The sequence below is a fragment of the Oreochromis niloticus genome, linkage group LG23 (assembly GCF_001858045.2).
Source record: "Oreochromis niloticus isolate F11D_XX linkage group LG23, O_niloticus_UMD_NMBU, whole genome shotgun sequence".
NCBI classification, from domain to species: Eukaryota; Metazoa; Chordata; class Actinopteri; order Cichliformes; family Cichlidae; genus Oreochromis; species Oreochromis niloticus.
In genome coordinates, this window is record NC_031986.2 from 14,391,213 (window position 1) to 14,411,681 (window position 20,469).

Below are 20,469 nucleotides of genomic sequence, written 5' to 3' on the forward strand. Positions count from 1 at the left end.
TTTTACACAAAAGCAAAGGCAATCAGGAGCGTTGTCATGAAGCTGCCTCCACTGAGTGTGCAGCAGCGCCCTCTGCAGTTTGTGTGTTGAAGTGCAAAAGCTTACAGCACCTGTATTCCCAGGCGGTCTCCCATCCAAGTACTGACCAGGCCCGACCCTGCTTAGCTTCCGAGATCAGACGAGATCGGGGCGTGTTCAGGGTGGTATGGCCGTAAGCGAGGGAGCCCGCTACAAAAGACCTTTTATACTTGGCAAATGTCACACAGCTTAAACTATAGTATTGTGCTAAGCTTCATATGTTACGGCGAAAACATGCAAACCTTTGTTGTTAACTGCAGCTTCAACACTGAGGTGCAAAAATGCTTTTCCCGCGGTAACGTCACGATAATAACACATGTTAGTTCTCACAGCACAGTGTTAAAGTGACAGAGAGCACACAGTGTGTTAGGACGATTTGGAAGTCCAACATTTTCGTGGTTTGGAGAATTCAACTTCTACACAGAACATAAAAAACGTAAGCATGACTGTGTCATCACAGCATGTATAAAAAGGCTGTTTCTGAAGCGTTCTCTCGCTTACGGCCATACCACCCTGAACGCGCCCGATCTCGTCTGATCTCGGAAGCCAAGCAGGGTCGGGCCTGGTCAGTACTTGGACGGGAGACCGCCTGGGAAACCAGGTGCTGTAAGCTTTTGCACTTCAACACACAAATGACAGTTTAAATATTGAAACGAATCTGAGGCACTCTTTTAGCTCATTTTCTAATAGGGTGGTTAGTGAGTCTTGCGCAAAGAGCTCTTCCACTGATGTAAGTAATGTCAAATTCTTCAAGCGTTATATCAATATCACTGTACATGCACAGAGCACCTGTAGATGTTTTGTGCAAACACTCACAACTGTTTATGACGTGAATTTTGCAGCATTAAGTATGCATTATAACTGTGCTGTCATGTGCCGGTATTAAAAAAAGGAAGGAAGAAACTAATCAATATCCTTCATCTAAATTGTTTTTTAAATCACAATAAATGGGTTACAGTATCTACATGAACCCTGTTATCGAGGAAGCCTCTCGCTTACGGCCATACCACGCCTGATTTTCATCTGATCTCTGAAGCTAAGCGGGGGCGGTCCTAGATAGTAGCATCACCTTCACCTTGCTCCATGTTAGAAACTCATGATATCGTGTTCCCTGCTCAGGGTAGCACACTGCTGCGCATTATTCAGTATTCTTCGGGACCGCAGTCAGCAGCGAATAAGAATTCAAAGTCGTTGCACATGGGTGGACACTGTGCCCCTGCACACTACAAGGTTAACAAGTTCCTCACTACTGAGCCCAGACGGACTAGCCATAGACATTTCCTACATTTAAAGATAAATAAGTTTGTGTATTTCCTAAATATTTTGTTCTTGTGTTTTCCTGTTTTTGTTTTACACAAAAGCAAAGGCAATCAGGAGCGTTGTCATGAAGCTGCCTCCACTGAGTGTGCAGAAGCGCCCTCTGCAGTTTGTGTGTTGAAGTGCAAAAGCTTACAGCACCTGGTATTCCCAGGCGGTCTCCATCCAAGTACTGACCAGGCCCGACCCTGCTTAGCTTCCGAGATCAGACGAGATCGGGCGTGTTCAGGGTGGTATGGCCGTAAGCGAGGAGGCCCGCTACAAAAGACCTTTATACTTGGCAAATGTCACACAGCTTAACTATAGTATTGTGCTAAGCTTCATATGTTACGGCGAAAACATGCAAACCTTTGTTGTTAACTGCAGCTTCAACACTGAGGTGCAAAAATGCTTTTCCCGCGGTAACGTCACGATAATAACACATGTTAGTTTCTCACAGCACAGTGTTAAGTGACAGAGAGCACACAGTGTGTTAGGACGATTTGGAAGTCCAACATTTTCGTGGTTTGGAGAATTCAACTTCTACACAGAACATAAAAAACGTAAGCATGACTGTGTCATCACAGCATGTATAAAAAGGCTGTTTCTGAAGCGTTCTCTCGCTTACGGCCATACCACCCTGAACGCGCCCGATCTCGTCTGATCTCGGAAGCCAAGCAGGGTCGGGCCTGGTCAGTACTTGGACGGGAGACCGCCTGGGAATACCAGGTGCTGTAAGCTTTTGCACTTCAACACACAAATGACAGTTTAAATATTGAAACGAATCTGAGGCACTCTTTAGCTCATTTTCTAATAGGGTGGTTAGTGAGTCTTGCGCAAAGAGCTCTTCCACTGATGTAGTAATGTCAAATTCTTCAAGCGTTATATCAATATCACTGTACATGCACAGAGCACCTGTAGATGTTTTTGTGCAAACACTCACAACTGTTTATGACGTGAATTTTGCAGCATTAAGTATGCATTATAACTGTGCTGTCATGTGCCGGTATTAAAAAAAGGAAGGAAGAAACTAATCATATCCTTCACTCTAAATTGTTTTTTAAATCACAATAAATGGGTTACAGTATCTACATGAACCCTGTTATCGAGGAAGCCTCTCGCTTACGGCCATACCACGCCTGATTTCATCTGATCTCTGAAGCTAAGCGGGGGCGGTCCTAGATAGTAGCATCACCTTCACCTTGCTCCATGTTAGAAACTCCATGATATCGTGTTCCCTGCTCAGGGTAGCACACTGCTGCGCATTTATTCAGTATTCTTGGGACCGCAGTCAGCAGCGAATAAGAATTCAAAGTCGTTGCACATGGGTGGACACTGTGCCCCTGCACACTACAAGGTTAACAAGTTCCTCACTACTGAGCCCAGACGGACTAGCCATAGACATTTCCTACATTTAAAGAATAAATAAGTTTGTGTATTTCCTAAATATTTTGTTCTTGTTGTTTTCCTGTTTTTTGTTTTACACAAAAGCAAAAGGCAATCAGGAGCGTTGTCATGAAGCTGCCTCCACTGAGTGTGCAGCAGCGCCCTCTGCAGTTTGTGTGTTGAAGTGCAAAAGCTTACAGCACTGGTATTCCCAGGCGGTCTCCCATCCAAGTACTGACCAGGCCCGACCCTGCTTAGCTTCCGAGATCAGACGAGATCGGGCGTGTTCAGGGTGGTATGGCCGTAAGCGAGGGAGGCCCGCTACAAAAGACCTTTTATACTTGGCAAATGTCACACAGCTTAAACTATAGTATTGTGCTAAGCTTCATATGTTACGGCGAAAACATGCAAACCTTTGTTGTTAACTGCAGCTTCAACACTGAGGTGCAAAAATGCTTTTCCCGCGGTAACGTCACGATAATAACACATGTTAGTTTCTCACAGCACAGTGTTAAAGTGACAGAGAGCACACAGTGTGTTAGGACGATTTGGAAGTCCAACATTTTCGTGGTTTGGAGAATTCAACTTCTACACAGAACATAAAAACGTAAGCATGACTGTGTCATCACAGCATGTATAAAAAGGCTGTTTCTGAAGCGTTCTCTCGCTTACGGCCATACCACCCTGAACGGGCCCGATCTCGTCTGATCTCGGAAGCCAAGCAGGGTCGGGCCTGGTCAGTACTTGGACGGGAGACCGCCTGGAATACCAGGTGCTGTAAGCTTTTGCACTTCAACACACAAATGACAGTTTAAATATTGAAACGAATCTGAGGCACTCTTTTAGCTCATTTTCTAATAGGGTGGTTAGTGAGTCTTGCGCAAAGAGCTCTTCCACTGATGTAGTAATGTCAAATTCTTCAAGCGTTATATCAATATCACTGTACATGCACAGAGCACCTGTAGATGTTTTTGTGCAAACACTCACAACTGTTTATGACGTGAATTTTGCAGCATTAAGTATGCATTATAACTGTGCTGTCATGTGCCGGTATTAAAAAAAAGGAAGGAAGAAACTAATCAATATCCTTCACTCTAAATTGTTTTTTAAATCACAATAAATGGGTTACAGTATCTACATGAACCCTGTTATCGAGGAAGCCTCTCGCTTACGGCCATACCACGCCTGATTTCATCTGATCTCTGAAGCTAAGCGGGGGCGGTCCTAGATAGTAGCATCACCTTCACCTTGCTCCATGTTAGAAACTCCATGATATCGTGTTCCCTGCTCAGGGTAGCACACTGCTGCGCATTTATTCAGTATTCTTGGGACCGCAGTCAGCAGCGAATAAGAATTCAAAGTCGTTGCACATGGGTGGACACTGTGCCCCCTGCACACTACAAGGTTAACAAGTTCCTCACTACTGAGCCCAGACGGACTAGCCATAGACATTTCCTACATTTAAAGAATAAATAAGTTTGTGTATTTCCTAAATATTTTGTTCTTGTTGTTTTCCTGTTTTTTGTTTTACACAAAGCAAAAGGCAATCAGGAGCGTTGTCATGAAGCTGCCTCCACTGAGTGTGCAGCAGCGCCCTCTGCAGTTTGTGTGTTGAAGTGCAAAAGCTTACAGCACCTGGTATTCCCAGGCGGTCTCCCATCCAAGTACTGACCAGGCCCGACCCTGCTTAGCTTCCGAGATCAGACGAGATCGGGCGTGTTCAGGGTGGTATGGCCGTAAGCGAGGGAGGCCCGCTACAAAAGACCTTTTATACTTGGCAAATGTCACACAGCTTAAACTATAGTATTGTGCTAAGCTTCATATGTTACGGCGAAAACATGCAAACCTTTGTTGTTAACTGCAGCTTCAACACTGAGGTGCAAAAATGCTTTTCCCGCGGTAACGTCACGATAATAACACATGTTAGTTTCTCACAGCACAGTGTTAAAGTGACAGAGAGCACACAGTGTGTTAGGACGATTTGGAAGTCCAACATTTTCGTGGTTTGGAGAATTCAACTTCTACACAGAACATAAAAAACGTAAGCATGACTGTGTCATCACAGCATGTATAAAAAGGCTGTTTCTGAAGCGTTCTCTCGCTTACGGCCATACCACCCTGAACGCGCCCGATCTCGTCTGATCTCGGAAGCCAAGCAGGGTCGGGCCTGGTCAGTACTTGGACGGGAGACCGCCTGGGAATCCAGGTGCTGTAAGCTTTTGCACTTCAACACACAAATGACAGTTTAAATATTGAAACGAATCTGAGGCACTCTTTTAGCTCATTTTCTAATAGGGTGGTTAGTGAGTCTTGCGCAAAGAGCTCTTCCACTGATGTAGTAATGTCAAATTCTTCAAGCGTTATATCAATATCACTGTACATGCACAGAGCACCTGTAGATGTTTTTGTGCAAACACTCACAACTGTTTATGACGTGAATTTTGCAGCATTAAGTATGCATTATAACTGTGCTGTCATGTGCCGGTATTAAAAAAAAGGAAGGAAGAAACTAATCAATATCCTTCACTCTAAATTGTTTTTTAAATCACAATAAATGGGTTACAGTATCTACATGAACCCTGTTATCGAGGAAGCCTCTCGCTTACGGCCATACCACGCCTGATTTCATCTGATCTCTGAAGCTAAGCGGGGGCGGTCCTAGATAGTAGCATCACCTTCACTTGCTCCATGTTAGAAACTCCATGATATCGTGTTCCCTGCTCAGGGTAGCACACTGCTGCGCATTTATTCAGTATTCTTGGGGACCGCAGTCAGCAGCGAATAAGAATTCAAAGTCGTTGCACATGGGTGGACACTGTGCCCCCTGCACACTACAAGGTTAACAAGTTCCTCACTACTGAGCCCAGACGGACTAGCCATAGACATTTCCTACATTTAAAGAATAAATAAGTTTGTGTATTTCCTAAATATTTTGTTCTTGTTGTTTTCCTGTTTTTTGTTTTACACAAAAGCAAAGGCAATCAGGAGCGTTGTCATGAAGCTGCCTCCACTGAGTGTGCAGCAGCGCCCTCTGCAGTTTGTGTGTTGAAGTGCAAAAGCTTACAGCACCTGGTATTCCCAGGCGGTCTCCCATCCAAGTACTGACCAGGCCCGACCCTGCTTAGCTTCCGAGATCAGACGAGATCGGGCGTGTTCAGGGTGGTATGGCCGTAAGCGAGGGAGGCCCGCTACAAAAGACCTTTTATACTTGGCAAATGTCACACAGCTTAAACTATAGTATTGTGCTAAGCTTCATATGTTACGGCGAAAACATGCAAACCTTTGTTGTTAACTGCAGCTTCAACACTGAGGTGCAAAAATGCTTTTCCCGCGGTAACGTCACGATAATAACACATGTTAGTTTCTCACAGCACAGTGTTAAAGTGACAGAGAGCACACAGTGTGTTAGGACGATTTGGAAGTCCAACATTTTCGTGGTTTGGAGAATTCAACTTCTACACAGAACATAAAAAACGTAAGCATGACTGTGTCATCACAGCATGTATAAAAAGGCTGTTTCTGAAGCGTTCTCTCGCTTACGGCCATACCACCCTGAACGGGCCCGATCTCGTCTGATCTCGGAAGCCAAGCAGGGTCGGGCCTGGTCAGTACTTGGACGGGAGACCGCCTGGGAAACCAGGTGCTGTAAGCTTTTGCACTTCAACACACAAATGACAGTTTAAATATTGAAACGAATCTGAGGCACTCTTTTAGCTCATTTTCTAATAGGGTGGTTAGTGAGTCTTGCGCAAAGAGCTCTTCCACTGATGTAGTAATGTCAAATTCTTCAAGCGTTATATCAATATCACTGTACATGCACAGAGCACCTGTAGATGTTTTTGTGCAAACACTCACAACTGTTTATGACGTGAATTTTGCAGCATTAAGTATGCATTATAACTGTGCTGTCATGTGCCGGTATTAAAAAAAAGGAAGGAAGAAACTAATCAATATCCTTCACTCTAAATTGTTTTTTAAATCACAATAAATGGGTTACAGTATCTACATGAACCCTGTTATCGAGGAAGCCTCTCGCTTACGGCCATACCACGCCTGATTCATCTGATCTCTGAAGCTAAGCGGGGGCGGTCCTAGATAGTAGCATCACCTCACCTTGCTCCATGTTAGAAACTCCATGATATCGTGTTCCCTGCTCAGGGTAGCACACTGCTGCGCATTTATTCAGTATTCTTGGGGACCGCAGTCAGCAGCGAATAAGAATTCAAAGTCGTTGCACATGGGTGGACACTGTGCCCCTGCACACTACAAGGTTAACAAGTTCCTCACTACTGAGCCCAGACGGACTAGCCATAGACATTTCCTACATTTAAAGAATAAATAAGTTTGTGTATTTCCTAAATATTTTGTTCTTGTTGTTTTCCTGTTTTTTGTTTTACACAAAAGCAAAAGGCAATCAGGAGCGTTGTCATGAAGCTGCCTCCACTGAGTGTGCAGCAGCGCCCTCTGCAGTTTGTGTGTTGAAGTGCAAAAGCTTACAGCACCTGGTATTCCCAGCGGTCTCCCATCCAAGTACTGACCAGGCCCGACCCTGCTTAGCTTCCGAGATCAGACGAGATCGGGCGTGTTCAGGGTGGTATGGCCGTAAGCGAGGGAGGCCGCTACAAAAGACCTTTATACTTGGCAAATGTCACACAGCTTAAACTATAGTATTGTGCTAAGCTTCATATGTTACGGCGAAAACATGCAAACCTTTGTTGTTAACTGCAGCTTCAACACTGAGGTGCAAAATGCTTTTCCCGCGGTAACGTCACGATAATAACACATGTTAGTTTCTCACAGCACAGTGTTAAAGTGACAGAGAGCACACAGTGTGTTAGGACGATTGGAAGTCCAACATTTCGTGGTTTGGAGAATTCAACTTCTACACAGAACATAAAAACGTAAGCATGACTGTGTCATCACAGCATGTATAAAAAGGCTGTTTCTGAAGCGTTCTCTCGCTTACGGCCATACCACCCTGAACGCGCCCGATCTCGTCTGATCTCGGAAGCCAAGCAGGGTCGGCCTGGTCAGTACTTGGACGGGAGACCGCCTGGGAATACCAGGTGCTGTAAGCTTTTGCACTTCAACACACAAATGACAGTTTAAATATTGAAACGAATCTGAGGCACTCTTTTAGCTCATTTTCTAATAGGGTGGTTAGTGAGTCTTGCGCAAAGAGCTCTTCCACTGATGTAGTAATGTCAAATTCTTCAAGCGTTATATCAATATCACTGTACATGCACAGAGCACCTGTAGATGTTTTGTGCAAACACTCACAACTGTTTATGACGTGAATTTTGCAGCATTAAGTATGCATTATAACTGTGCTGTCATGTGCCGGTATTAAAAAAAGGAAGGAAGAAACTAATCAATATCCTTCACTCTAAATTGTTTTTTTAAATCACAATAAATGGGTTACAGTATCTACATGAACCCTGTTATCGAGGAAGCCTCTCGCTTACGGCCATACCACGCCTGATTTCATCTGATCTCTGAAGCTAAGCGGGGGCGGTCCTAGATAGTAGCATCACCTTCACCTTGCTCCATGTTAGAAACTCCATGATATCGTGTTCCCTGCTCAGGGTAGCACACTGCTGCGCATTTATTCAGTATTCTTGGGGACCGCAGTCAGCAGCGAATAAGAATTCAAAGTCGTTGCACATGGGTGGACACTGTGCCCCTGCACACTACAAGGTTAACAAGTTCCTCACTACTGAGCCCAGACGGACTAGCCATAGACATTTCCTACATTTAAAGAATAAATAAGTTTGTGTATTTCCTAAATATTTTGTTCTTGTTGTTTCCTGTTTTTTGTTTTACACAAAAGCAAAAGGCAATCAGGAGCGTTGTCATGAAGCTGCCTCCACTGAGTGTGCAGCAGCGCCCTCTGCAGTTTGTGTGTTGAAGTGCAAAAGCTTACAGCACCTGGTATTCCCAGGCGGTCTCCCATCCAAGTACTGACCAGGCCCGACCCTGCTTAGCTTCCGAGATCAGACGAGATCGGGCGTGTTCAGGGTGGTATGGCCGTAAGCGAGGGAGGCCGCTACAAAAGACCTTTTATACTTGGCAAATGTCACACAGCTTAAACTATAGTATTGTGCTAAGCTTCATATGTTACGGCGAAAACATGCAAACCTTTGTTGTTAACTGCAGCTTCAACACTGAGGTGCAAAATGCTTTTCCCGCGGTAACGTCACGATAATAACACATGTTAGTTTCTCACAGCACAGTGTTAAAGTGACAGAGAGCACACAGTGTGTTAGGACGATTTGGAAGTCCAACATTTTCGTGGTTTGGAGAATTCAACTTCTACACAGAACATAAAAAACGTAAGCATGACTGTGTCATCACAGCATGTATAAAAAGGCTGTTTCTGAAGCGTTCTCTCGCTTACGGCCATACCACCCTGAACGCGCCCGATCTCGTCTGATCTCGGAAGCCAAGCAGGGTCGGGCCTGGTCAGTACTTGGACGGGAGACCGCCTGGGAATACCAGGTGCTGTAAGCTTTTGCACTTCAACACACAAATGACAGTTTAAATATTGAAACGAATCTGAGGCACTCTTTTAGCTCATTTTCTAATAGGGTGGTTAGTGAGTCTTGCGCAAAGAGCTCTTCCACTGATGTAGTAATGTCAATTCTTCAAGCGTTATATCAATATCACTGTACATGCACAGAGCACCTGTAGATGTTTTTGTGCAAACACTCACAACTGTTTATGACGTGAATTTTGCAGCATTAAGTATGCATTATAACTGTGCTGTCATGTGCCGGTATTAAAAAAAGGAAGGAAGAAACTAATCAATATCCTTCACTCTAAATTGTTTTTTAAATCACAATAAATGGTTACAGTATCTACATGAACCCTGTTATCGAGGAAGCCTCTCGCTTACGGCCATACCACGCCTGATTTCATCTGATCTCTGAAGCTAAGCGGGGGCGGTCCTAGATAGTAGCATCACCTTCACCTTGCTCCATGTTAGAAACTCCATGATATCGTGTTCCCTGCTCAGGGTAGCACACTGCTGCGCATTTATTCAGTATTCTTGGGACCGCAGTCAGCAGCGAATAAGAATTCAAAGTCGTTGCACATGGGTGGACACTGTGCCCCTGCACACTACAAGGTTAACAAGTTCCTCACTACTGAGCCCAGACGGACTAGCCATAGACATTTCCTACATTTAAAGAATAAATAAGTTTGTGTATTTCCTAAATATTTTGTTCTTGTTGTTTTCCTGTTTTTTGTTTTACACAAAAGCAAAAGGCAATCAGGAGCGTTGTCATGAAGCTGCCTCCACTGAGTGTGCAGCAGCGCCCTCTGCAGTTTGTGTGTTGAAGTGCAAAAGCTTACAGCACCTGGTATTCCCAGGCGGTCTCCCATCCAAGTACTGACCAGGCCCGACCCTGCTTAGCTTCCGAGATCAGACGAGATCGGGCGTGTTCAGGGTGGTATGGCCGTAAGCGAGGGAGGCCGCTACAAAAGACCTTTTATACTTGGCAAATGTCACACAGCTTAAACTATAGTATTGTGCTAAGCTTCATATGTTACGGCGAAAACATGCAAACCTTTGTTGTTAACTGCAGCTTCAACACTGAGGTGCAAAAATGCTTTTCCCGCGGTAACGTCACGATAATAACACATGTTAGTTCTCACAGCACAGTGTTAAAGTGACAGAGAGCACACAGTGTGTTAGGACGATTTGGAAGTCCAACATTTTCGTGGTTTGGAGAATTCAACTTCTACACAGAACATAAAAAACGTAAGCATGACTGTGTCATCACAGCATGTATAAAAAGGCTGTTTCTGAAGCGTTCTCTCGCTTACGGCCATACCACCCTGAACGCGCCCGATCTCGTCTGATCTCGGAAGCCACGCAGGGTCGGGCCTGGTCAGTACTTGGACGGGAGACCGCCTGGGAATACCAGGTGCTGTAAGCTTTTGCACTTCAACACACAAATGACAGTTTAAATATTGAAACGAATCTGAGCACTCTTTTAGCTCATTTTCTAATAGGGTGGTTAGTGAGTCTTGCGCAAAGAGCTCTTCCACTGATGTAGTAATGTCAAATTCTTCAAGCGTTATATCAATATCACTGTACATGCACAGAGCACCTGTAGATGTTTTGTGCAAACACTCACAACTGTTTATGACGTGAATTTTGCAGCATTAAGTATGCATTATAACTGTGCTGTCATGTGCCGGTATTAAAAAAAAGGAAGGAAGAACTAATCAATATCCTTCACTCTAAATTGTTTTTAAATCACAATAAATGGGTTACAGTATCTACATGAACCCTGTTATCGAGGAAGCCTCTCGCTTACGGCCATACCACGCCTGATTTCATCTGATCTCTGAAGCTAAGCGGGGGCGGTCCTAGATAGTAGCATCACCTCACCTTGCTCCATGTTAGAAACTCCATGATATCGTGTTCCCTGCTCAGGGTAGCACACTGCTGCGCATTTATTCAGTATTCTTGGGACCGCAGTCAGCAGCGAATAAGAATTCAAAGTCGTTGCACATGGGTGGACACTGTGCCCGCTGCACACTACAAGGTTAACAAGTTCCTCACTACTGAGCCCAGACGGACTAGCCATAGACATTTCCTACATTTAAAGAATAAATAAGTTTGTGTATTCCTAAATATTTTGTTCTTGTTGTTTCCTGTTTTTTGTTTTACACAAAAGCAAAAGGCAATCAGGAGCGTTGTCATGAAGCTGCCTCCACTGAGTGTGCAGCAGCGCCCTCTGCAGTTTGTGTGTTGAAGTGCAAAAGCTTACAGCACCTGGTATTCCCAGGCGGTCTCCCATCCAAGTACTGACCAGGCCCGACCCTGCTTAGCTTCCGAGATCAGACGAGATCGGGCGTGTTCAGGGTGGTATGGCCGTAAGCGAGGGAGGACCGCTACAAAAGACCTTTTATACTTGGCAAATGTCACACAGCTTAAACTATAGTATTGTGCTAAGCTTCATATGTTACGGCGAAAACATGCAAACCTTTGTTGTTAACTGCAGCTTCAACACTGAGGTGCAAAAATGCTTTTCCCGCGGTAACGTCACGATAATAACACATGTTAGTTTCTCACAGCACAGTGTTAAAGTGACAGAGAGCACACAGTGTGTTAGGACGATTTGGAAGTCCAACATTTTCGTGGTTTGGAGAATTCAACTTCTACACAGAACATAAAAAACGTAAGCATGACTGTGTCATCACAGCATGTATAAAAAGGCTGTTTCTGAAGCGTTCTGTCGCTTACGGCCATACCACCCTGAACGCGCCCGATCTCGTCTGATCTCGGAAGCCAGCAGGGTCGGGCCTGGTCAGTACTTGGACGGGAGACCGCCTGGGAATACCAGGTGCTGTAAGCTTTTGCACTTCAACACACAAATGACAGTTTAAATATTGAAACGAATCTGAGACACTCTTTTAGCTCATTTTCTAATAGGGTGCTTAGTGAGTCTTGCGCAAAGAGCTCTTCCACTGATGTAGTAATGTCAAATTCTTCAAGCGTTATATCAATATCACTGTACATGCACAGAGCACCTGTAGATGTTTTTGTGCAAACACTCACAACTGTTTATGACGTGAATTTTGCAGCATTAAGTATGCATTATAACTGTGCTGTCATGTGCCGGTATTAAAAAAAAGGAAGGAAGAAACTAATCAATATCCTTCACTCTAAATTGTTTTTTAAATCACAATAAATGGGTTACAGTATCTACATGAACCCTGTTATTGAGGAAGCCTCTCGCTTACGGCCATACCACGCCTGATTTCATCTGATCTCTGAAGCTAAGCGGGGGCGGTCCTAGATAGTAGCATCACCGTCACCTTGCTCCATGTTAGAAACTCCATGATATCGTGTTCCCTGCTCAGGGTAGCACACTGCTGCGCATTTATTCAGTATTCTTCGGACCGCAGTCAGCAGCGAATAAGAATTCAAAGTCGTTGCACATGGGTGGACACTGTGCCCGCTGCACACTACAAGGTTAACAAGTTCCTCACTACTGAGCCCAGACGGACTAGCCATAGACATTCCTACATTTAAAGAATAAATAAGTTTGTGTATTTCCTAAATATTTTGTTCTTGTTGTTTTCCTGTTTTTGTTTTACACAAAAGCAAAGGCAATCAGGAGCGTTGTCATGAAGCTGCCTCCACTGAGTGTGCAGCAGCGCCCTCTGCAGTTTGTGTGTTGAAGTGCAAAAGCTTACAGCACCTGGTATTCCCAGGCGGTCTCCCATCCAAGTACTGACCAGGCCCGACCCTGCTTAGCTTCCGAGATCAGACGAGATCGGGCGTGTTCAGGGTGGTATGGCCGTAAGCGAGGGAGGCCGCTACAAAAGACCTTTTATACTTGGCAAATGTCACACAGCTTAAACTATAGTATTGTGCTAAGCTTCATATGTTACGGCGAAAACATGCAAACCTTTGTTGTTAACTGCAGCTTCAACACTGAGGTGCAAAAATGCTTTTCCCGCGGTAACGTCACGATAATAACACATGTTAGTTTCTCACAGCACAGTGTTAAAGTGACAGAGAGCACACAGTGTGTTAGGACGATTTGGAAGTCCAACATTTCGTGGTTTGGAGAATTCAACTTCTACACAGAACATAAAAAACGTAAGCATGACTGTGTCATCACAGCATGTATAAAAAGGCTGTTTCTGAAGCGTTCTGTCGCTTACGGCCATACCACCCTGAACGCGCCCGATCTCGTCTGATCTCGGAAGCCACGCAGGGTCGGGCCTGGTCAGTACTTGGACGGGAGACCGCCTGGGAATACCAGGTGCTGTAAGCTTTTGCACTTCAACACACAAATGACAGTTTAAATATTGAAACGAATCTGAGACACTCTTTTAGCTCATTTTCTAATAGGGTGCTTAGTGAGTCTTGCGCAAAGAGCTCTTCCACTGATGTAGTAATGTCAAATTCTTCAAGCGTTATATCAATATCACTGTACATGCACAGAGCACCTGTAGATGTTTTGTGCAAACACTCACAACTGTTTATGACGTGAATTTTGCAGCATTAAGTATGCATTATAACTGTGCTGTCATGTGCCGGTATTAAAAAAAGGAAGGAAGAAACTAATCAATATCCTTCACTCTAAATTGTTTTTAAAATCACAATAAATGGGTTACAGTATCTACATGAACCCTGTTACCGAGGAAACCTCTCGCTTACGGCCATACCACGCCTGATTTCATCTGATCTCTGAAGCTAAGCGGGGGCGGTCCTAGATAGTAGCATCACCGTCACCTTGCTCCATGTTAGAAACTCCATGATATCGTGTTCCCTGCTCAGGGTAGCACACTGCTGCGCATTTATTCAGTATTCTTCGGGACCGCAGTCAGCAGCGAATAAGAATTCAAAGTCGTTGCACATGGGTGGACACTGTGCCCGCTGCACACTACAAGGTTAACAAGTTCCTCACTACTGAGCCCAGACGGACTAGCCATAGACATTTCCTACATTTAAAGAATAAATAAGTTTGTGTATTTCCTAAATATTTTGTTCTTGTTGTTTTCCTGTTTTTTGTTTTACACAAAAGCAAAAGGCAATCAGGAGCGTTGTCCTGAGCTGCCTCCACTGAGTGTGCAGCAGCGCCCTCTGCAGTTTGTGTGTTGAAGTGCAAAAGCTTACAGCACCTGGTATTCCCAGGCGGTCTCCCATCCAAGTACTGACCAGGCCCGACCCTGCTTAGCTTCCGAGATCAGACGAGATCGGGCGTGTTCAGGGTGGTATAGCGGTAAGCGAGGGAGGACCGCTACAAAAGACCTTTTATACTTGGCAAATGTCACACAGCTTAAACTATAGTATTGTGCTAAGCTTCATATGTTACGGCGAAAACATGCAAACCTTTGTTGTTAACTGCAGCTTCAACACTGAGGTGCAAAAATGCTTTTCCCGCGGTAACGTCACGATAATAACACATGTTAGTTTCTCACAGCACAGTGTTAAAGTGACAGAGAGCACACAGTGTGTTAGGACGATTTGGAAGTCCAACATTTTCGTGGTTTGGAGAATTCAACTTCTACACAGAACATAAAAAACGTAAGCATGACTGTGTCATCACAGCATGTATAAAAGGCTGTTTCTGAAGCGTTCTCTCGCTTACGGCCATACCACCCTGAACGCGCCCGATCTCGTCTGATCTCGGAAGCCAAGCAGGGTCGGGCCTGGTCAGTACTTGGACGGGAGACCGCCTGGGAATACCGGGTGCTGTAAGCTTTTGCACTTCAACACACAAATGACAGTTTACATATTGAAACGAATCTGAGGCACTCTTTTAGCTCATTTTCTAATAGGGTGCTTAGTGAGTCTTGCGCAAAGAGCTCTTCCACTGATGTAGTAATGTCAAATTCTTCAAGCGTTATATCAATATCACTGTACATGCACAGAGCACCTGTAGATGTTTTTGTGCAAACACACAACTGTTTATGACGTGAATTTTGCAGCATTAAGTATGCATTATAACTGTGCTGTCATGTGCCGGTATTAAAAAAAAGGAAGGAAGAAACTAATCAATATCCTTCACTCTAAATTGTTTTTTAAATCACAATAAATGGGTTACAGTATCTACATGAACCCTGTTACTGAGGAAGCCTCTCGCTTACGGCCATACCACGCCTGATTTCATCTGATCTCTGAAGCTAAGCGGGGGCGGTCCTAGATAGTAGCATCACCGTCACCTTGCTCCATGTTAGAAACTCCATGATATCGTGTTCCCTGCTCAGGGTAGCACACTGCTGCGCATTTATTCAGTATTCTTCGGGACCGCAGTCAGCAGCGAATAAGAATTCAAAGTCGTTGCACATGGGTGGACACTGTGCCCGCTGCACACTACAAGGTTAACAAGTTCCTCACTACTGAGCCCAGACGGACTAGCCATAGACATTTCCTACATTTAAAGAATAAATAAGTTTGTGTATTTCCTAAATATTTTGTTCTTGTTGTTTTCCTGTTTTTTGTTTTACACAAAAGCAAAAGGCAATCAGGAGCGTTGTCATGAAGCTGCCTCCACTGAGTGTGCAGCAGCGCCCTCTGCAGTTTGTGTGTTGAAGTGCAAAAGCTTACAGCACCTGGTATTCCCAGGCGGTCTCCCATCCAAGTACTGACCAGGCCCGACCCTGCTTAGCTTCCGAGATCAGACGAGATCGGGCGTGTTCAGGGTGGTATGGCGGTAAGCGAGGGAGGACCGCTACAAAAGACCTTTTATACTTGGCAAATGTCACACAGCTTAAACTATAGTATTGTGCTAAGCTTCATATGTTACGGCGAAAACATGCAAACCTTTGTTGTTAACTGCAGCTTCAACACTGAGGTGCAAAAATGCTTTTCCCGCGGTAACGTCACGATAATAACACATGTTAGTTTCTCACAGCACAGTGTTAAAGTGACAGAGAGCACACAGTGTGTTAGGACGATTTGGAAGTCCAACATTTTCGTGGTTTGGAGAATTCAACTTCTACACAGAACATAAAAAACGTAAGCATGACTGTGTCATCACAGCATGTATAAAAAGGCTGTTTCTGAAGCGTTCTCTCGCTTACGGCCATACCACCCTGAACGCGCCCGATCTCGTCTGATCTCGGAAGCCAAGCAGAGTCGGGCCTGGTCAGTACTTGGACGGGAGACCGCCTGGGAATACCGGGTGCTGTAAGCTTTTGCACTTCAACACACAAATGACAGTTTAAATATTGAAACGAATCTGAGGCACTCTTTTAGCTCATTTTCTAATAGGGTGCTTAGTGAGTCTTGCGCAAAGAGCTCTTCCACTGATGTAGTAATGTCAAATTCTTCAAGCGTTATATCAATATCACTGTACATGCACAGAGCACCTGTAGATGTTTTTGTGCAAACACTCACAACTGTTTATGACGTGAATTTTGCAGCATTAAGTATGCATTATAACTGTGCTGTCATGTGCCGGTATTAAAAAAAAGGAAGGAAGAAACTAATCAATATCCTTCACTCTAAATTGTTTTTTAAATCACAATAAATGGGTTACAGTATCTACATGAACCCTGTTACCGAGGAAGCCTCTCGCTTACGGCCATACCACGCCTGATTTCATCTGATCTCTGAAGCTAAGCGGGGGCGGTCCTAGATAGTAGCATCACCGTCACCTTGCTCCATGTTAGAAACTCCATGATATCGTGTTCCCTGCTCAGGGTAGCACACTGCTGCGCATTTATTCAGTATTCTTCGGGACCGCAGTCAGCAGCGAATAAGAATTCAAAGTCGTTGCACATGGGTGGACACTGTGCCCGCTGCACACTACAAGGTTAACAAGTTCCTCACTACTGAGCCCAGACGGACTAGCCATAGACATTTCCTACATTTAAAGAATAAATAAGTTTGTGTATTTCCTAAATATTTTGTTCTTGTTGTTTTCCTGTTTTTTGTTTTACACAAAAGCAAAAGGCAATCAGGAGCGTTGTCATGAAGCTGCCTCCACTGAGTGTGCAGCAGCGCCCTCTGCAGTTTGTGTGTTGAAGTGCAAAAGCTTACAGCACCTGGTATTCCCAGGCGGTCTCCCATCCAAGTACTGACCAGGCCCGACCCTGCTTAGCTTCCGAGATCAGACGAGATCGGGCGTGTTCAGGGTGGTATGGCCGTAAGCGAGGGAGGCCCGCTACAAAAGACCTTTTATACTTGGCAAATGTCACACAGCTTAAACTATAGTATTGTGCTAAGCTTCATATGTTACGGCGAAAACATGCAAACCTTTGTTGTTAACTGCAGCTTCAACACTGAGGTGCAAAAATGCTTTTCCCGCGGTAACGTCACGATAATAACACATGTTAGTTTCTCACAGCACAGTGTTAAAGTGACAGAGAGCACACAGTGTGTTAGGACGATTTGGAAGTCCAACATTTTCGTGGTTTGGAGAATTCAACTTCTACACAGAACATAAAAAACGTAAGCATGACTGTGTCATCACAGCATGTATAAAAAGGCTGTTTCTGAAGCGTTCTCTCGCTTACGGCCATACCACCCTGAACGCGCCCGATCTCGTCTGATCTCGGAAGCCAAGCAGGGTCGGGCCTGGTCAGTACTTGGACGGGAGACCGCCTGGGAATACCAGGTGCTGTAAGCTTTTGCACTTCAACACACAAATGACAGTTTAAATATTGAAACGAATCTGAGGCACTCTTTTAGCTCATTTTCTAATAGGGTGCTTAGTGAGTCTTGCGCAAAGAGCTCTTCCACTGATGTAGTAATGTCAAATTCTTCAAGCGTTATATCAATATCACTGTACATGCACAGAGCACCTGTAGATGTTTTTGTGCAAACACTCACAACTGTTTATGACGTGAATTTTGCAACATTAAGTATGCATTATAACTGTGCTGTCATGTGCCGGTATTAAAAAAAAGGAAGGAAGAAACTAATCAATATCCTTCACTCTAAATTGTTTTTTAAATCACAATAAATGGGTTACAGTATCTACATGAACCCTGTTATCGAGGAAGCCTCTCGCTCTCTGAAAACACTAAGTCCAGATGAAAAGAATCAACTTTTTGGGATTTTCTTAGCTGGTTGACTGAGCATGCATCAAGACATGAAATAGAATGATCACTTCTATGATTGTTTCAGCAGAGCATTATAATGATGATGGATCTAAACCTTGATTTTCTACTAATGATGATTCAGTTGTCTGGAAGTTGGCCTGAAATTCTCATAACCAACTCTTGCTAGCTCTGTTTAACCAAAGTCTTCATCCAGGCAATGTGCATAAAGCTCTTACTTTAAGATTTTAAAACCACTTCATGTGGTTTCACAAGTGCTTCACTTTCAGTATAATAAAATTCACTGGAGCAGCAACTTATCTTAGTTTATTTAATACATGCTGACAGGCAAACAATGACTGTGCTGCAAGATTAAACACAGTCATGGAGAAAATAATGCAAAAACGTCAAATATACGCTGAATGCAAGTGAGACAAGAAAGTCAGTCTAAAGCATGTTTCCACATTCGCTGAAAATTACCATTTATATTTCATCAAACGTAATGATTTTTTAAGAAAGGAATCCAAAGCAACATCATGATATGATGTATAAAGATCGTAGCGAGTACACATCAGTAGTCAGATCAAACAAACTTTTTAAATTGTACAGGCTGACCATGTGTGTCGCATATGATTTCAATCTTCTTTTTCAGCCAGACCTCTTTGTACCTACAAGGACGGCCGTATTTTCCTCCAGTCAGCCTACAGTACAAAATATCCACTGGTTCAGGGCTTTCATAAACTTGGTAATCAACAAGATATTTTTCATCACAGATTTTTTTTAACGTTGTCAAACGTATCAAAGATGAAGGTATTCGCTCTCTTACAGTGGTTATTGTCATCTCTGATTTTCCTGATGTCACCCTTTTTAACTGAGTAGTCAAAAATCAATCAAATCCACACTAATCTGTCATACAAAGTCAAGGGAAAACAATATTTCAGAATCTACTCTTGTTGGGTTCAGTTAGGATCGTAAGGAGACTGGCAGTGGTAACTCAACTTAAAGAAGGAAAAACCCTCCACTCAGAATGAGACACTGACAACAACTTAAAGGAAAAAAGTGATTTGAGTGTATTCAACATTTAAATGGTCCAACATAGACATGAACAAAACATTTAAATCAATTCAAACATGTAAATATCAACAATGTACAATGTATCACTTCAAGTGTCCATAAATGTATTAGATAGGCTGTCCATTCCAGTTTAGTGCACTTAGTGTTCAGTGTTCTCAGTAAGTGTTAATTGTCTTTAGTCACAGTTTTGCTTTTAGATGCATCAGTTTTTTGTGCTAAGTGGAATCAGATCTGACCCAAAAAAGGAAAAAGTAACAACATAAAGCGTCCTGAGATCTCAGTAAAAAAAAACGTTAATCCTTAAAAAAAAATTGCAAATCGTTGTATCCTACCACCCTCCAAGGAAACAGGTGGCCTTCAGATTGAGAATGTCCTTTCTAGGCACCTCCAGTGGCATCCAGTCCTTAGATGGCACCACTCGGTCCTTGCAGCAGATTTCTACCACAAAAAAAACCAGCCAGGATATTCTTCAAAGAAAACAATTCCGTAGCGCAACACGTTACAGGACTGAATCTCCACACAGCTTTGTGCATCTAGCTCCGTGCAGGCGGATGCAGTGAAAGAAAGTCACCACGCACAGCGCTATGGTGCATTCACGGTACATGGGAAAACTCAGCACTTAACAAAACAGTAACACTTAAAATTAGAATAAAAATACAATACAATTGTCAATAAAATAACCATGGGTTACACTGAATTCAATCAATTCATCGCAAAGTACTTGTGGAAATATGTGCTGGTTTTTGAATTTCGTAACATCTCCATTGGCCTTGGAGTCACCGCAGAGCAGAGTGGCAGAGAGCACCACCAGCAGGAAAACGGAGATCTTCATCGTACTTCTGTTTTAAGATAAACAAAAACAAAGCAAACATACACACAATATTAATGAGAGTAAGCAAGTATTGTAAGTAAATCAGCATTTTTTGTTGGTTTCTCGATCATTTTACCATTTGAACATGCTTGCACACTAAAACATATAAATTGGATGAGCTTCACCAACGCTTCAATTTAAAATGAGTAGAGGTGTCTCACCTGTTCCTCCTTTTAAAATGAGCTGAAGAGTGAGTGCCTGGCTTGAGCACCTGTGGTGTCTGACAGGAGTCAGCTGAATGAGACAGC

The 20,469-nt window shown here is 43.7% G+C and overlaps 1 long non-coding RNA gene, 25 other non-coding genes and 1 pseudogene across 26 annotated transcripts; 13 read left to right on the forward strand and 14 right to left on the reverse strand.

Annotated features, from left to right (window-relative positions):
* Window positions 1–98: 98 nt before the first annotated feature.
* Window positions 99–217, reverse strand: LOC112844045 (5S ribosomal RNA). The gene has a single exon (XR_003216600.1). It is a non-coding gene; the product is annotated as a 5S ribosomal RNA (ribosomal RNA).
* Window positions 218–573: 356 nt separating this feature from the next.
* On the forward strand, window positions 574–691 carry LOC112844036 (5S ribosomal RNA). The gene has a single exon (XR_003216591.1). It is a non-coding gene; the product is annotated as a 5S ribosomal RNA (ribosomal RNA).
* Window positions 692–1,524: 833 nt separating this feature from the next.
* LOC112844041 (5S ribosomal RNA) lies at window positions 1,525–1,642 on the reverse strand. Its single transcript, XR_003216596.1, has one exon. It is a non-coding gene; the product is annotated as a 5S ribosomal RNA (ribosomal RNA).
* Window positions 1,643–1,996: 354 nt separating this feature from the next.
* LOC112844028 (5S ribosomal RNA) lies at window positions 1,997–2,115 on the forward strand. Its single transcript, XR_003216583.1, has one exon. It is a non-coding gene; the product is annotated as a 5S ribosomal RNA (ribosomal RNA).
* Window positions 2,116–2,951: 836 nt separating this feature from the next.
* LOC112843963 (5S ribosomal RNA) lies at window positions 2,952–3,069 on the reverse strand. The gene has a single exon (XR_003216530.1). It is a non-coding gene; the product is annotated as a 5S ribosomal RNA (ribosomal RNA).
* Window positions 3,070–3,426: 357 nt separating this feature from the next.
* On the forward strand, window positions 3,427–3,544 carry LOC112843978 (uncharacterized; annotated as a pseudogene).
* An 839-nt stretch (window positions 3,545–4,383) lies between these two features.
* LOC112844008 (5S ribosomal RNA) lies at window positions 4,384–4,502 on the reverse strand. The gene has a single exon (XR_003216563.1). It is a non-coding gene; the product is annotated as a 5S ribosomal RNA (ribosomal RNA).
* A 358-nt stretch (window positions 4,503–4,860) lies between these two features.
* LOC112844038 (5S ribosomal RNA) lies at window positions 4,861–4,978 on the forward strand. Its single transcript, XR_003216593.1, has one exon. It is a non-coding gene; the product is annotated as a 5S ribosomal RNA (ribosomal RNA).
* An 839-nt stretch (window positions 4,979–5,817) lies between these two features.
* Window positions 5,818–5,936, reverse strand: LOC112844009 (5S ribosomal RNA). Its single transcript, XR_003216564.1, has one exon. It is a non-coding gene; the product is annotated as a 5S ribosomal RNA (ribosomal RNA).
* A 358-nt stretch (window positions 5,937–6,294) lies between these two features.
* Window positions 6,295–6,412, forward strand: LOC112843971 (5S ribosomal RNA). Its single transcript, XR_003216538.1, has one exon. It is a non-coding gene; the product is annotated as a 5S ribosomal RNA (ribosomal RNA).
* Window positions 6,413–7,250: 838 nt separating this feature from the next.
* On the reverse strand, window positions 7,251–7,368 carry LOC112844042 (5S ribosomal RNA). Its single transcript, XR_003216597.1, has one exon. It is a non-coding gene; the product is annotated as a 5S ribosomal RNA (ribosomal RNA).
* Window positions 7,369–7,720: 352 nt separating this feature from the next.
* Window positions 7,721–7,838, forward strand: LOC112843972 (5S ribosomal RNA). Its single transcript, XR_003216539.1, has one exon. It is a non-coding gene; the product is annotated as a 5S ribosomal RNA (ribosomal RNA).
* Window positions 7,839–8,676: 838 nt separating this feature from the next.
* On the reverse strand, window positions 8,677–8,795 carry LOC112844010 (5S ribosomal RNA). The gene has a single exon (XR_003216565.1). It is a non-coding gene; the product is annotated as a 5S ribosomal RNA (ribosomal RNA).
* A 356-nt stretch (window positions 8,796–9,151) lies between these two features.
* Window positions 9,152–9,270, forward strand: LOC112844030 (5S ribosomal RNA). Its single transcript, XR_003216585.1, has one exon. It is a non-coding gene; the product is annotated as a 5S ribosomal RNA (ribosomal RNA).
* Window positions 9,271–10,106: 836 nt separating this feature from the next.
* Window positions 10,107–10,225, reverse strand: LOC112844011 (5S ribosomal RNA). The gene has a single exon (XR_003216566.1). It is a non-coding gene; the product is annotated as a 5S ribosomal RNA (ribosomal RNA).
* Window positions 10,226–10,581: 356 nt separating this feature from the next.
* LOC112843967 (5S ribosomal RNA) lies at window positions 10,582–10,700 on the forward strand. The gene has a single exon (XR_003216534.1). It is a non-coding gene; the product is annotated as a 5S ribosomal RNA (ribosomal RNA).
* An 833-nt stretch (window positions 10,701–11,533) lies between these two features.
* LOC112844012 (5S ribosomal RNA) lies at window positions 11,534–11,652 on the reverse strand. The gene has a single exon (XR_003216567.1). It is a non-coding gene; the product is annotated as a 5S ribosomal RNA (ribosomal RNA).
* Window positions 11,653–12,010: 358 nt separating this feature from the next.
* LOC112843973 (5S ribosomal RNA) lies at window positions 12,011–12,128 on the forward strand. Its single transcript, XR_003216540.1, has one exon. It is a non-coding gene; the product is annotated as a 5S ribosomal RNA (ribosomal RNA).
* Window positions 12,129–12,965: 837 nt separating this feature from the next.
* On the reverse strand, window positions 12,966–13,084 carry LOC112844013 (5S ribosomal RNA). Its single transcript, XR_003216568.1, has one exon. It is a non-coding gene; the product is annotated as a 5S ribosomal RNA (ribosomal RNA).
* A 356-nt stretch (window positions 13,085–13,440) lies between these two features.
* Window positions 13,441–13,559, forward strand: LOC112843969 (5S ribosomal RNA). The gene has a single exon (XR_003216536.1). It is a non-coding gene; the product is annotated as a 5S ribosomal RNA (ribosomal RNA).
* An 838-nt stretch (window positions 13,560–14,397) lies between these two features.
* LOC112844039 (5S ribosomal RNA) lies at window positions 14,398–14,516 on the reverse strand. Its single transcript, XR_003216594.1, has one exon. It is a non-coding gene; the product is annotated as a 5S ribosomal RNA (ribosomal RNA).
* Window positions 14,517–14,873: 357 nt separating this feature from the next.
* LOC112844035 (5S ribosomal RNA) lies at window positions 14,874–14,992 on the forward strand. The gene has a single exon (XR_003216590.1). It is a non-coding gene; the product is annotated as a 5S ribosomal RNA (ribosomal RNA).
* Window positions 14,993–15,831: 839 nt separating this feature from the next.
* Window positions 15,832–15,950, reverse strand: LOC112844032 (5S ribosomal RNA). The gene has a single exon (XR_003216587.1). It is a non-coding gene; the product is annotated as a 5S ribosomal RNA (ribosomal RNA).
* A 358-nt stretch (window positions 15,951–16,308) lies between these two features.
* On the forward strand, window positions 16,309–16,427 carry LOC112843966 (5S ribosomal RNA). The gene has a single exon (XR_003216533.1). It is a non-coding gene; the product is annotated as a 5S ribosomal RNA (ribosomal RNA).
* Window positions 16,428–17,268: 841 nt separating this feature from the next.
* Window positions 17,269–17,387, reverse strand: LOC112844014 (5S ribosomal RNA). The gene has a single exon (XR_003216569.1). It is a non-coding gene; the product is annotated as a 5S ribosomal RNA (ribosomal RNA).
* Window positions 17,388–17,745: 358 nt separating this feature from the next.
* Window positions 17,746–17,864, forward strand: LOC112844031 (5S ribosomal RNA). Its single transcript, XR_003216586.1, has one exon. It is a non-coding gene; the product is annotated as a 5S ribosomal RNA (ribosomal RNA).
* Window positions 17,865–18,798: 934 nt separating this feature from the next.
* LOC109196772 (uncharacterized) lies at window positions 18,799–20,352 on the reverse strand. Its single transcript, XR_002058148.2, has 2 exons — window positions 20,298–20,352; window positions 18,799–20,189 (listed from the first exon to the last, which is right to left on the reverse strand). It is a non-coding gene; the product is annotated as an uncharacterized LOC109196772 (long non-coding RNA).
* Window positions 20,353–20,469: the final 117 nt, after the last annotated feature.